The sequence below is a fragment of the Ambystoma mexicanum genome, chromosome 7q (assembly GCF_040938575.1).
Source record: "Ambystoma mexicanum isolate Mex_15411 chromosome 7q, UKY_AmexF1_1, whole genome shotgun sequence".
Taxonomy (NCBI): domain Eukaryota; kingdom Metazoa; phylum Chordata; class Amphibia; order Caudata; family Ambystomatidae; genus Ambystoma; species Ambystoma mexicanum.
The window spans coordinates 489460648-489475179 of record NC_090941.1 but is presented as its reverse complement, the minus strand read 5'-3'; positions in this window follow the sequence as shown (position 1 = coordinate 489475179).

Genomic DNA, 14532 nt, shown 5'->3' with positions numbered 1-14532 from the left:
GTGGCATAGGGACTACTTTACCTGGACTATTTTGCAGAGACTATTTAAACCACACAAGACAACACGCTTTGCGTTACTTTGCTACTAGCAACGTGACGCTCACCGTGTCCAGCTTCTCATGAGCCTGGCAAGATCCGGACCTGCAGAAAACAACAAAGAACATCATTAGCAGCAGAATCTTACCTGCAATCTCCATCCTTCACTGTTCACAGCTCCTGGGCAGCTCCGTGTGGATGGTTCGCCATCCGGATCGAAGGACCTGAGAAAGGAAGAAAGACATCATTAAAGAAGGTAGTAGAGACATTTAAAGTACGAATTGCTTAGAGACTTACCTGGCTGGTGGTTGTTCTACAGGTATAGCTCCGGAACTCCATCCACGCTGGGAGCACACTGCGACCTACAAAAAAGAGAAAACACAGGTCAGTGAAGACAAGACATCACCACGCTGCGCAAAGCGCCTGCTTACCGCATCATAGCGCTATTGTGCTCCATCATTTACCGGCGAGAACCAGCCTACCCAGTTCGACAAGCGGATGCTCTGCGCACCTAAGGGAGATAAAAAAAGAGACATTATCGTACAGAGAAAAGGCATACAAGAATAACAACTCCATAAACCGCAATAAAACCTACCCGAAAGACATTACTTGGGCCACTGTCAGTGAAGTAACTGGACCGCATGCACCCACAAAAGACAACGCGCCCCTACCCAGAAAGCAGGATGGAGAGCCCACCAACTTCGATAACAAGGTGAGAAGTGAACCCAGAAGGGCGGAAATCCAGGGAGGTGGGAAGGCTTACCTATGCAGTTCAATCCTAAACATAGTCTTCATTTCCAGGCGGAATTCCACCGAATCATTGAAAAGGGCACCAACAACCAACTGGCTGGGTGGCGTTCCCGTGGATACCAGTTGAGCATAACGGAACGCGAAGCCTCACATAAATAATCTACCTGGGCGCCATGGAGACATCGGAAATCGACCAATTGGCCCGATTGTTGGGGGACCTTCGTGCCGGGGTTCATTCAGCCCGACAAGAGACTAATGCACTCCGAAGAGACCTAATAATGACCAAGGATCGCACCGAGGAGATCGGCAGACAGTTCTTGCAATCGCAGGCAGGTCAGACTCCTCTACCTGGGGGAAATAAACCGATGCAAAATCCTATCTCACCATCTTATACCCCCACACCAGTACAGATCACGCTGCCTGGAACAGTTCCCCTGGCACCACCAGAAAGGTTTTCGGGTGACCCATGGAAGTATGCAGCATTCATAAATCAGTGTCGCCTTCATTTCCGTTGTCGTCCTGGGGCGTTTCCAAATGACCAAGCTCGGGTAGCTTTCGTCCTATCATACTTGAGTGGAAGCGCAGCGGATTGGTCGGTGCCGTTGGTGACCCATAATGATCCATTGTTACAGGACTATGGGGGGCTCCAGAGAGAATGGAAAAACTGTTTGCTCGCCATACCCAGGAACAAGCAGTGGATAACAAACTCTTATCCCTCCAGCAGGGGAACCAGGACTTGTTAACATACATTGCTACCTTCAATAGACTGGTTGCTGAAGCCAGGGCCAGAAAACAAAAGAACCACGTTATTCCATCGAGGCTTACGAGGCGAATTAAAGGACGTCTTGGCCCAGGTAGAGAGACTGTACCGAATTCATAAATCTGGTAGTGCAGCTGGACCATCGGTTGCCGGACCGAAAAGCAGACCGGTCCAAAGCGGACTCTCAAGTAGTTTATGTTCGGTCTAGAGACAATACACCACCTGTGCCAGACAACGCCGTAGAACCCATGCAGATCGGAGGGATACGACCTCCACTAACATAACAAGAGCAGGGTAAAAGAAGACAGCAGCAACTCTGTTTGTATTGTGGAAAACCAGGACATTTCCTGAAAGACTGCCCGCTAAAACCCCCAAGGAGGTCAGTCGGGGCCACAGAAAAGGATGAAGTTAAGGAATCGGAAAACTACCAAGCTCGGCAACCATAGAGGTCAGTTTGTCGAGTGATAAGAAAGAGCCACTGACCTCACACTTTGCAATACCCGTGATCTTAATAAACCACCAACAATCGTCAAAGATGCATGCCGTAGAAGGGTACATCGACAGCGGAGCAGTTGGGAATTATATAGATCTAGAGTTGGCAGCAGAGATGGGGCTCCCTTTGTGTTCTAAGTCTACCAGGGACAAGGTGACTACCGTGGATGGGACAGAAATTGCCTCCGGACTAGTAACCCAGTGCACAGCTGTAGTAACCTTGCTGTGCCAGGATGGACATCGGGAATGTATTTTGTTTGATCTCATTAAGGCACCTCAGTTCCGGCTAATACTAGGGATGCCATGGTTGGTTGCTCACAACCCTTTGATAGACTGGCAGGCATGGAAATTAACCTTCTCCGGCAACTGCTATCTGGCCTGCTACTCTCCAGAACCGGAACCCGACTCCTGTATCTCCAAGACTCCTAATACTGTAGTAACCCTAGGAGTAACTAATATTTTGCCAGATGAATATCATGACTTTCCAGATGTATTCTAAAAAGACCAGGCTAACACATTGCCGCCGCATAGGCCTTATGATTGTCAAATTGACCTTATTCCTGGGGCACAAATCCGTTGCGGCAGGATCTACACTCTCACCGAACCAGAAAACCTTCACCTGAAATCCTATTTGGACCAGTACCTTGCAAACGTATTTATCTGCCCATCTAAGTCCCTGGAAGCCAGTCCTTTGTTCTTCGTACTGAAAAAAGAAGGGGACTTGAGGACCTGTATTGATTACCGCGCAATAAACCAGATCACCGTGAAGAAACACTACTCCTTGCCCCTTATCCCGGAAATGCTAGACCAAGTCAAAGATGCCCAGATTTATACCAAATTAGACCTTCGGGGAGCATACCACCTGGTCCGGGTCAGAAGCGGAGATGAGTGGAAAACCGCTTTCCGTACCAAATATGGCTTGTTTGAATATCAAGTCATGCCTTTTGGCTTGTGCAACGCTCCTGCAGCGTTTCAATATTTCATGAATGACGTCTTGAGAGAACTGATTGACGTTTGCGCCTTAGTGTACATAGATGACATCTTGGTGTACTCAGCCTCAAAACAAGACCATATCAGGCACGTTCGTTCAGTCCTCACCAAGCTCTGCCAACATTGTTTGTATGCAAAGCTGGAGGCATGTTTTTTTCACATCACTGAAGTAGAATTTCTTGGTTTCATCCTTTCGCCAAAAGGCATCAGAATGGACGTACATAAGGTTGATGCTATTCTAAAATGGCCATCACCAACATCTCTGAAAGGGATACAGAGCATGCTAGGCTTTGCAAACTTTTACCGCCGATTTATCCCAGCCTTCTCTCAGGTTGTGCACCCGATCACAGTAATAAGCAATAAAAAGTTTGCTTGGACCGAGGAAGCAGAAAGAGCCTTTCAGGAACTGAAACGAAGATTCACCTCCGCTCCTATCCTGCGGCACCCTCGTCCAGACCTCCCTTGTGTCGTAGAAACTGATGCTTCCAGTATGGCAAAGGGAGCATTCCTTTCACAGAGGGACCCAGAAACTGGCCAGCTGCATCCTGTGGCCTTCTGGTCAAAAAAGTTCTCACCCCCGGAAATTAATTACGCTATCACGGACAAAGAACTCCTGGCCATAAAGTCTGCTTTCAGGGCGTGGCAACACTATCTTCTGGGAGCTAGGCACACCATTACAGTGATCACAGACCACTGGAACCTGAAATATCTCAAAACAGCCAAAGCCCAGTCCTCACGCCAGTTATGGTGGGTCCTTTTCTTCGCCGAATATTACTATGTGATCACATTTCGACCAGGGGTCAAGAATGGAAAAGCTGACGCCTTATCTCGAATGGGCATCGATGAAACGGTGTATACAACTCCAGACCCCGTACCCATCATACCAGAAGACAAACTCTTGGGTATCACGACAACCTTATCACAAGCAGAATTACAAAACGAAATTCGACAGTCAATGAACCCAGATGCTTTCCTTGCATGGCAAACTCAAGGAGAACAATATTGCATCAGGATCAGTTACCTTAAGGACCGGATATATGTACCCAAGAAGGAGTTACAACAGCATATCATTTCAGATTATCATGACTCTCTGATCGAAGGACACCCTGGGAATCACTAAAACCTTAGCTAAGGTGAAAAATAACTTTTGGTGGCCTACCTGGCGTAAGGACATTGTCCAGTATGTTCAGTCCTGCGGTGTCTGTGTACAAAATAAATCACAGAAACCATCGGGTCTCCTACAACCACTGGACATCCCTCCCGCTCCATGGCACACTCTCTCCCTTGACTTCATCACTGATCTGTCACCTAGTCAAGGCTTTAACACCATTATTGTAGTCATGGATTTGTTCTCTAAAATGGCACATTTCATACCTCTCAAGGGCCTCCCGACGCATCCACCTTAGCAGAAATATTTCTGGAAAACTTTGTCAAGCTACATGGTTTCCCATCAGTTCTGGTCTCTGATAGAGGCAGCCAGTTTGTATCCAATTTTTGGAGAAAATGTTGCGCAATGGAACAGATTGACATCCGGCTATCTACCGGTTACCACCCCCAAACGGACGGCCAAACCGAGAGGACCAACCAGACCCTCGAGCAGTATTTACGGTGCATGCTGCACCATGAATTGAGAGATTGGAAGCACTTACTTTGGATAGCCGAGTACGCACATAACAATTCTGTACATTCTAGCACGGGACAAACACCTTTTTACACCCTGTATGGCAGACATCCACGTACCTCAGAACTCGACCTTCCTGCCAACTTGGAAATGCCTGCAGTAAAGACTCTTCACACTACCATCACTCAGGCATTCAGAAAGGCGAAGGAACATCTTATTCATGCTAAAGAAAAACAAAAGCACTTTGCCGACCAGCATCGAAAAAAGGCCCCAGACTATCAAGTGGGAGACAAGGTTTGGTAAGCCGCCAAATATGTACCCATAAAAAGGGACCCAGACCTTCCATCCTCGATATTTAGGACCCTATACCATCAAGGCAATTATCAACCCGGCAGCCGTCAAATTGGATTTACCACCTAATCTACAAATCCCATGTGTCCCTCTTAAAACCAATGCAACCTGGTACACAGTCAAGACACCACCTAAACCCATACTTATTGATGGAGAACCAGAATTTGAAGTCAAAGGCATCCTGGACTCTAAATATTCTAGGGCCAAGTTACATTATCTCGTCGACTGGAAGGGATTTGGACCCCAAGATAGATCCTGGGAGCCCAGTGAGAACATCCATGCACCACGTCTGATCAGGAAGTTTCATCGGAACTTCCCAACTAAACCTGGACCACACAGGAGACACGATGGGAGGGGCCTTTGGGGGGAGTGCTGTCACGACCCTCAGCCCTGATCCCCACTGGCAAGCCCATTGGCCAGGTGGAATCAGACTTCGGATCGCAAATAAGGCCTGGCATCCACTTCACAGACCCTAACAGGGCCAGTCCTGGCACCTTTGGCGGCAGGCTCATAAACAGGGAAAGACATCAACTAAAGGAACTACTTTATTCAGGCTTTCAACCAACATGGAGGCATCCACATAGCTTGATTCCTTGAACCAAGCTATGCGGTATAGTGTTTTGGGTGCGGTGGCCTAGGGACTACTTTACCTGTGCTACTTTGCAGAGACTATTTAAACCACACCAGAACAAGACAACACGCTTTGCGTTACTTTGCTACTAGCAACATGACGCTCACCGTGTCCAGCTTCTCACGAGCATGGCAAGATCAAGATCGTTAGCATCAGAATCTTACCTGCAATTCCCATCCTTCACTGTTCACAGCTCCTGGGCAGCTCCGTGTGGATGGTTTGCCATCTGGATTGAAGGACCTGAGAAAGGAAGAAAGACATCATTAAAGAAGGTAGTAGAGACATTTCAACTACGAATTGCTTAGAGACTTACCTGGCTGGTGGTTGTTTGACCGGTATAGGTCCGGAACTCCATCCACGCTGGGAGCACACCGCGACCTACAAAAAATAGAAAACACAGGTCAGTGAAGACTAGACATCGCCGTGCTGCGCAAAGCACTACTTACCGCATCATAGCGCTATTGTGCGCCATCATTTACCAGCTAGAACCAGCCTACCCAGTTCGACAAGCGGACCCTCCGCGCACCTAAGGGAGATAAAAAGGCATGCAAGAATAACAACTCCATAAACCGCAATAAGACCTACCTGAAAGACATTACTTGGGCCGCTGTCAGTGAAGTAACTGGACCGTACGCGCCCACAAAAGACAACGCACCCCTACCCAGAAAGCAGGACCTGAGAGCCCACCAACTTCGATAACAAGGTGAGAAGTGAACCCAGAGGGGCTGAAATCAAGGGAGGTGGGAAGGCTTACCTTGGCAGTTCAGTCCTAAACATAGTCTTCATTTCTAGGCGGAATTCCACCGAGAACCGCACTAGGGAATCATTGAAAAGGGCACCAACGACCAACTGGCTGGGTGGCGTCCCTGTGGATACCAGGTGAGCGTAACAAGCCAAGGGACTCCTGAGAGTGGATGAGTGAGAAGGGAGTGGTGTAGAAGAGAGTGAGGACAAGATGTCCTGGGTTTTAGGGATGCAGTAAGAGGCCAGTGCAGTGCAGAGGACCAGCAAAGGCAGAGGAGAAGTGGGGACTGCAGTAGGATTGGCAAGTTCTTTGCAGATTTTGGAAAGTTCAGCCATGTTATTAGTGGCCCCAGAGATGCGGGCTTGTATATAGGCTCTCTTCTTTGATTCTTCTTTGATAGAGAGTCTATATTGCCTTTGGAGCAGGTGGCAAGCCAGTTTTTAGAGGATGTTCTCGAAACCTGCCACTTCCTCTCAGCAGCTCTGCACTTGCGTTTCAGAGAGGCCAGGTCGGAGTCATACCAGGAGTTGCACGTGGAGGCAGGCTTCATGTGGATCCTCATGACAGGGGCAAGGATGTCGAGAGTGTTGGAGATGGAGAGTTGAAAGTTAGTAAAGGCTGTGTCAGACTGAGAGTCAGAGGAAGGAGAAGGGGAGAAGGGGGGTATACAGGTGGCGGCAAAAGCAGCAACTTACACTCGCTTCATAGGTCGAATGATGGAGAAGGAGACTGGCAGTGCAGGCAGGAGCTTAGCCAGGATTAAAGCCAGGGGACCCAGGGGGTCCATGTGAGATGACAGTAGAGTATGATCAGACCAGAAGAGAGGCGTAGTCAGAGGGTTAGAGATGGGGTTGTCACCAGAGATGAGACCATCATAGGTGTGTAAGGCTGAGTGCGTCGGACCGGAGGGAAGAATGGAGAGGGAAAAGGTTGCCCAGAGGTTGCGGAAGAGTCCAGAGGCTGCATCATGGGAGACAAGGTGACTATTGAAGTCTCCAAGGAGGAGAAGCTTGGAGGTGGAGGCCAGGAGAGTAGAGGTGAGGTCAGACCACCCTGAGAGGAAGAGGGAGACCAGGCTAGGTAGACTGTAGATGGTGGCCAGAGTCAGCAAGAGGAAAGGAGAGATGCCCAGCCTGCCGATGATGCATTCGAAGGAGGAGTAGGACTGAGTGGGTATGATAGTAGCAGGGACCTATAAAGGGAAGATGGAAAGATCAGGGCCACTCCACCCCCAGACCGGTTAGGCCTGGGCTTGGAGAAGATTTTGTAGCCCTCTGGGGGGAGAGGGTCAAACCTTGTGACAGATCTGGCCGTGAACCACGTCTCAGTAAAGAGTGAGAATGTCGAGGTTGAGATCTTCAAGAAGGTGGCAGATGTCAGAGGAGTGTATGACGGCAGATTGAGTGTTGAGGGTACCACGTGGAGCTGGTTGCCACTGTAGGGGTACAGGGATGTAGTACACCCATCGGCCATGGCAGAGAGGTGAGAAGGGAGGCAGAAGAAGGAGTGGCAGGAGAAGAGAGGAAGTTGGTGAGAGATGGAAGACACCTATCAAGAAGGAGGAGATTGGGATGAGAGCCCTAGACCATGACAGTGCCATTTTGGTAGACATTAATAATGGCCCTAGAGAAAAGGAACTATGCCAAGAGTACTTTCTAACGGATGCCACCAATAATGGGAGAGGAAGAGAAAGGGGAGAGCACTGTGACCATATGGGAATCCAAAGGTCCTGAGAGGGAATGACAAAGAGGATGTGGGTGATAGTCTGCCTGAAAGAAGTGTTGACATAGGTGTCAGTGATGTTCAGGCCTGGATTGGAAACCAGGAGCTCCTTCTTGAACTTTTTCCTTACAGACTTCAAAAGAGAGATAGAATAGGTGATAGAGTAACAGTTAGAGAAGATAGAGGAGTTTGAAAGCACCATGGAAGGAGGGTGTGGAGAGAAGGGAGGAGGGGGAAAGGGAGGAACTGCAGTGCATAAGTCTGCACTACAACACACAGCACAGCAACAGTCTATAATAAAGAGTCCAGGACCAAGAAAAGCTGAGGATTCAGCAACAACAGAAAGCAGGAGACCTAGAAGTGAAATGTCTGGATAGGGGGAAGAGATCTTTGATAGTGGGATAGAGGGAAAAGTCAATTTTCAACACCAATGCAAATGCAACAACACTCAGATTTGACTTTCCTAGATAGAGGAAAAATGCCTAATTTTCAACACAAAAGAAAATGTAAAAACACTCAGATTTGATTTTCCTATATAGAGGGGAAAAGCCTAATTTTCAACACAAAGCAAATGTAAAAACACTCAGATTTGACTTTCCTAGATAGAAGGAGCAAGCCCCAAGGCTAGCTATGACAATTAACCTAATGCCAGATGTGGATTACATACAACAGCGACATGCAGCAGACTGCAAACTTAGCTAACAGTAGTAATACGAGAGGAGGGCAGTTAAAAGGGGAGCAGTAATAGCTGTTCCCCCTGCCCACATCTTCTTTACCTTGTTAGTTGCTGATAGTTGACGGCTGCCTCAGGGCCCTTAGTCACAGGGGCTGCATGGGCGGAGGGGTGTGCCCTTGGTGGAGGTCCTAAAAGGGTCTGCAGGCCCAGTCACAAGGGAGGTGGACAGGCAACAGGGAAGAAGAAGAAAGATCATCCCAAGAATGAGGTTGATGTTACAGAAAGGTATTGAGGTGCCGAGAATGTGAAAAGCACACCAATCCACTTTAAAAACAATTATTAGCAAGTTTATGGTACCTGAGCACTTACTGCATCACTATTTAAGCAGCAGTGGCTGTGCAGTGAACATTCGAAGGCTAGAACCTCTGCATAAATAGAGCGGGCCGCAGGCCCAATCACGAGGCAGGTGGGTGGGCAACAGGGAAGAAGAAGAAAGACCAGTCCAGGAACAGGCTCAATGTTACAGAAAGGCACCTAGGTGCGCAAGACTGTGAAAAGCACACCAATCCACTTTAAAAACAATTATCAGCAAGTTTATAGCACAGTAGCACTTACCTCATCAATGTTTAAGCAGCAGTGGCTGTGTGGTGAAAATACAACGCCTAGACCGTCTGCATAAATACAACAGGCCGCAGCCCCAGCCGCCAGGGAGGTGGCCGGGCAACAGGGAAGAAGTAGGAAGACCAGCCCAGAAATAGGCTCGATGTTACAGAAAGGTGATGAAGTGCGTGAGAATGTGAAAGCCACACCAATTCACTTTAAAAACAATTAGCAAGTTTAAGGCACCAGACCCTTTACTGCATCAATGTTTAAGCAGCAGCTCATTATGGTTGTATAATGAAGGGACTTGTGCCCACAATCATAAGAATCAACAGAGAACATTTTCTGGAAATCAAGAAATACATGTTTTAGCTTTGGTTTTTGCTCTTCTGTCTCAAAAGCATCAGCCATACTGATCTGTTCTTAGACCATCTGACAATGCTTAGGAAGATTTCTGAAGTAGCAATTTCCGAGGTATCTTCAAATTGAGTGGAGGGGTCTTTCTTTATGCTATTGGCCTGGTAGGATGGTGACTTGACATCAAGGCAGTTATTAGGGCTCTTAATACTATCTCATCATCCAGCATATCACAGGTAACATGCCCCACCCCATAAAAGCACAAGGGGAATAACATAAAATTCCCCCTTTGTCGAGTGTAGAGAGTTTCTTGTCTGATAACAACAGTATTGTTATAACAATCTCCAGGCATAGGACCATTACTGTGGTTGGCTCAGTCCATGGAAAAGTTTCTTAAATTAACAGCCATTATCTTGGGATAAAATTATGCTTTGAGGATCCTTATTGTCAACCAATATTTGAATGGTTTCCATGGATTACCCAGTTTTCTTTGATTTCAACTTCGGCATCATAAGGTAGCAATTTAGCTAGGGTGACCAGATTTTTCACACAAAAAACCTGGACAGGCCATAGACATAGAAGTAGGACTAACATAAATAAATAAAAAAAATACAGTCTTACTTCTATGTCTATGGCCTGTTGCGGGGGCTCGGAGGGGGTGTGCTCACATGCACACCCCTCTCATTGGAGGAAAGTGGCAGGGGACAGGGAGGGGGAGAAAATGGGGCCGTGAAATGCTTTTCACGCCCCCATTCTCGCAGTTAGAGTTGCGCTGGGACCCGATTTCGGGATTTCGAAATCGGGTCCCGGCACAAACAGTGACCGTGGTCACCCACCATTGCAAAACCCCGACGGGGTTTGCAAAATAAAAAAACTATCGGGACCCCGGGACGGAGGGCGATTTCCCCAGACTGTCCTGGGAAAACCGGGGCGTCTGGTCACCCTAAATTTAGCTGACGTAAATGCTTTTTCAAGATCATTGAAGTCCATCAGGGTCTCCCTGATTCTAGACCAAACACTCTTATTAATAGAATCCAAATGAATTGTGAATAGATGTAATATGCCAGCACCGATGGAAAATCAGAGATAACATCTTTTACTACCCGGCAATCATGATTTACTTTTTTGTTTTTGTTTCCAATTTTGATATCCACCGTACACCTACTATTAATCCAGTATTTGATTAAATGTAAGAATATTTTTCTCCTTCTGTAACTGCCTAGGCAATCTTAAGCTGATGGAGCCTCTTTCTTGAGTTAAACAAACTTTGAAGTGAGCTAGATCCTTATCTTCTTTGAGTTAAATGGGGAAGAGTGTGAGTTTTCCTTCCCTTAGTATAGTAGCTAAACTAATTATTTTAGCTACTGTGTTATGCAACAGTTGACCTTGATCCTCACTGGAGGTCTGCCGTGCAAAGAATGTCAGAGTAATTCCTTCCAGAATGGAGAGCCTCTCATAATCAGGTGGAATCTTTATTTTCAAAGGTTCTCTGGGAGTCATTTCACTATCATCTTATTCCAACACAGATATTATATTGATATCTGGAACGTCAGTGTTCTGGAAATAAACCTCCACTCGGTCGGGATATTTTTTAATCAAGTGCTGTATAATCTGATGTATTTGGCACTTCTTTTTAATTTGTTCTTGACCTAGTGCATGCAATTTATCATGCAATTTATCATGCAATTTATCATGCAATTTATCAAAGGTGAAGGCCTTTGGCATAAATTGTTTTCTATTAAAACAGATGTGCTTTGCGGAGCCACACCTATCACAGAGTGCGGCAGTCAATGTTGCCTGTTTTGATTATTTCAAATTCAGCAACCGACCCCCTGCCCCCATCTACTAGGATTTCCTTTCCCCTCAAAATGATGTAGTTCCCCAAGTGGGGTTTGTGGGTAATACAATGATCTTCACCTATTCCTTGCTTCTGAGTGGACGTACTTCTTGAGATAGCAAGGCCACCAGAGAACATGTATCTATGAGAACCAATATGTCACACTGTACCGTAACCTGGAAAGGTGAGAAAACATTAATCTTTCATGTCCTACATGCAGAGAAAGTGTGAATTGGGTGATAACTCTGATTGTATTTTATTTGGTGTTTGGGGTTTCATGAGCATGACCTTGGGCAGCCGCTTCAGGGAAATGATCCTCAAGCTCAGGTTCATGTGTATTGGCCAAGTACACTGTAGGAATGAAAGTATATTTGGAAATCAACATTGGCACAGAGACGTTCCCCCTTCCTTGGATTACATGTCACCAGCTCACTGCTTCTGTTCAGAGTACAATTCCTAGAAGAATCTGGAGAGGAAGGAAAATCATTTTGCTTTTGTGTTCTTTGTCGAAATGTGCTTATTTTCTCCTTCTTGGAACTCGTGTCTAAGGGTTTTGGGGTTAATCTTGTTTTTTCTTTTTTGTTTAATCCTGATTCTCTGCTCTTTTGAAAGAGAATCTTTAGTTGAAAGAGACAAACCTTAGCTCTATCTCCACAGAGTTCTCATATTTCTCAAATGTAATTGTCACATTTTTATCTTCACTTAATTTCACTTTCTTATTCTTATCTGATTTCATCTCAAGGAATAAAGTGAGTTCCCCCTTGTCCAATTTTTCAGCAAAAACAATGTTATTTTCGCAGGACGTAAAAAAAGTTTCCTCTAAGGCTTGTCATATCTTTCCTACTGCAGCCCCAACCTTTTCTCTTCTACTTTCCTTTTGTCACTGTCCAGCCTGACCTGCCGACTTATTTTGAGGAAGGGTGTTTTGAGGGTATTAGAATAAGGATTTCCCAATTCAGATCTCAGGATTTGGCCAATGCTCTATGTCTCTTGTTTGACCTGTTGCTAATGTTGTGAACATTTTTCCCCACCCTACGGACTGCCGGCTGGCCGTTGGTCATATTTCTGTTTTTCTCCAGAAGGGAAAGTATCTATTCTAGGAGAGTAGTTTTGATAACTCTGATAACTGTTGTTGTATATGTTACTTAGTCTACACTCAACCTGCTATTAGGATCTATTGTCCTGGAGCATAGGGGGAGGAGAAGGATAGGTTTCTTGGTTATTGGTTCTAGGAGGTGGTGATTGGATTCCCTCGCTTGAAAAATGCTGATTATGTATTTCCCTGGGAACCTAATCCTGGGTTCTGACTATTTCTCTCTGGTGGAGGAACATGTTTGTAGCCCAGGACAAGCCTAGAACGTAAATATCAAAGCCAAATGTAAGTCTTTTGGGATCGCTATGTTGCATGCAAGGAGGAGGACTAGTCAACTGGCTTTGAACAGAGGAGCTTCTCTGTCTGTCTGTTGGCATCCTTAATAGCAGAGGAATGGGTCTTCAGTCCCCTTGTCGCCAAACTGAGGTGTACTCATCACCTTAGATTAGCTTCTTTACTTTGTTTTTAAAAGTGATATGGTTTTGTACTTCATAGATCCTCATAGCCTGCATGATGGTCCACTCGAGTGACCTTGAGTCATCAAGATCACAAATTAACTGAGTCACTAAATATTTTGGAAGCGCATTGAAGAAAGTAGTTTTGAAGTCTTGTCTTTCAGTATTGACATGTTGAGAAATGTTAGCAGTGTGCACTTGAGCTCTTGAGCAAACTCCCTAGGACATGGATCATCAGAACACATTGGGCCTCATTACGACCCAGGCGGTAAGTTACCGCCTGGGTCGTACCTTTACCACCATGGCGTAAACTACGTTTACGCCATGGTGGTTGGCGGACTTACCGCCCCATTCCGAGGTTGGCGGGGCGGTAAGTCCCCAATCCCCATTTACCCTTCCCCATTCCCATTTTTGCCCCATAGGGCATAATGGGAGTGGGGAAGGCGTTAATTACGCCACCGTAAATTACGGTGGCGTAATTAACATCAAGGTCCCTTAGCGCCATGGATTTTAACACCTGCTAAAAGCAGGTGTTAAAACCTCCATGGCGCTAAGGGACCTCGGAATCAGGCGGTAAGGGTCGGCGCTGTTTACGCCGCCGTAAACCCCTTACCGCCTGAGTCGTAATGAGGCCCATTAAGTTATAGGCTGAATTGTAGGTTTCTTGGGGGTTTCTATGAGCCACAAAATATATTTTTTAATTGCCCCATTGTAAGAGGACCATTGTATTGTGTGCGGTCTTCCAGCCCAGCAATGCAACATGAGAAATTGGGAAAAAACATACATTTTATGACTTCAAAGTTTTTTTGTCATTCTTAAATGCAAATAATGCTATTTTCTGTTTGTACAATTCCAGAAATTCCCAAATATATTTTGCATTTTTATGAAAAAGGGTCATAATGCTTTTTATAGTTTTACTCTGTTGGATTAGGTCTTTCACTGACTGTAATTGTAGTTTCCTTTTTCTATGCCTCCTTACTTTGGTCCAACTTCGAACATCAGAGTCGGAGGTACAACTTGAGCCCCTCTCCCTGCTTGCATATTTGTTCTCTGTGTCATAATTACTAAAGGGCGCTTTCCTATGTGTAAGGTACAGGGGTCCTCTCTTTTGTCTCTTCCCCATTTTACTTCCAGGTTATGGTGCCATAGGTTTCTAGTGTATGTGTTAATGTACAATAGTAAGTATGGTATTTTGAATCAACATGTACAGGCTTGGGTTTAGAAAAATGTGCTTTTATTTTAGAATGTACAGAATATCAGTTCATGAACATCATATATCAACTCAAAATTATGATTTTCTAAAAGGGCAACAACTTTCCCCCAATTCCCTCAGAGGATTTGGGGCTAGCTAATTCAGGATCCTCCCCAGATTTATATGTCCATTTAAAATGTCATAATTTTTTATCGAATGGAAGTT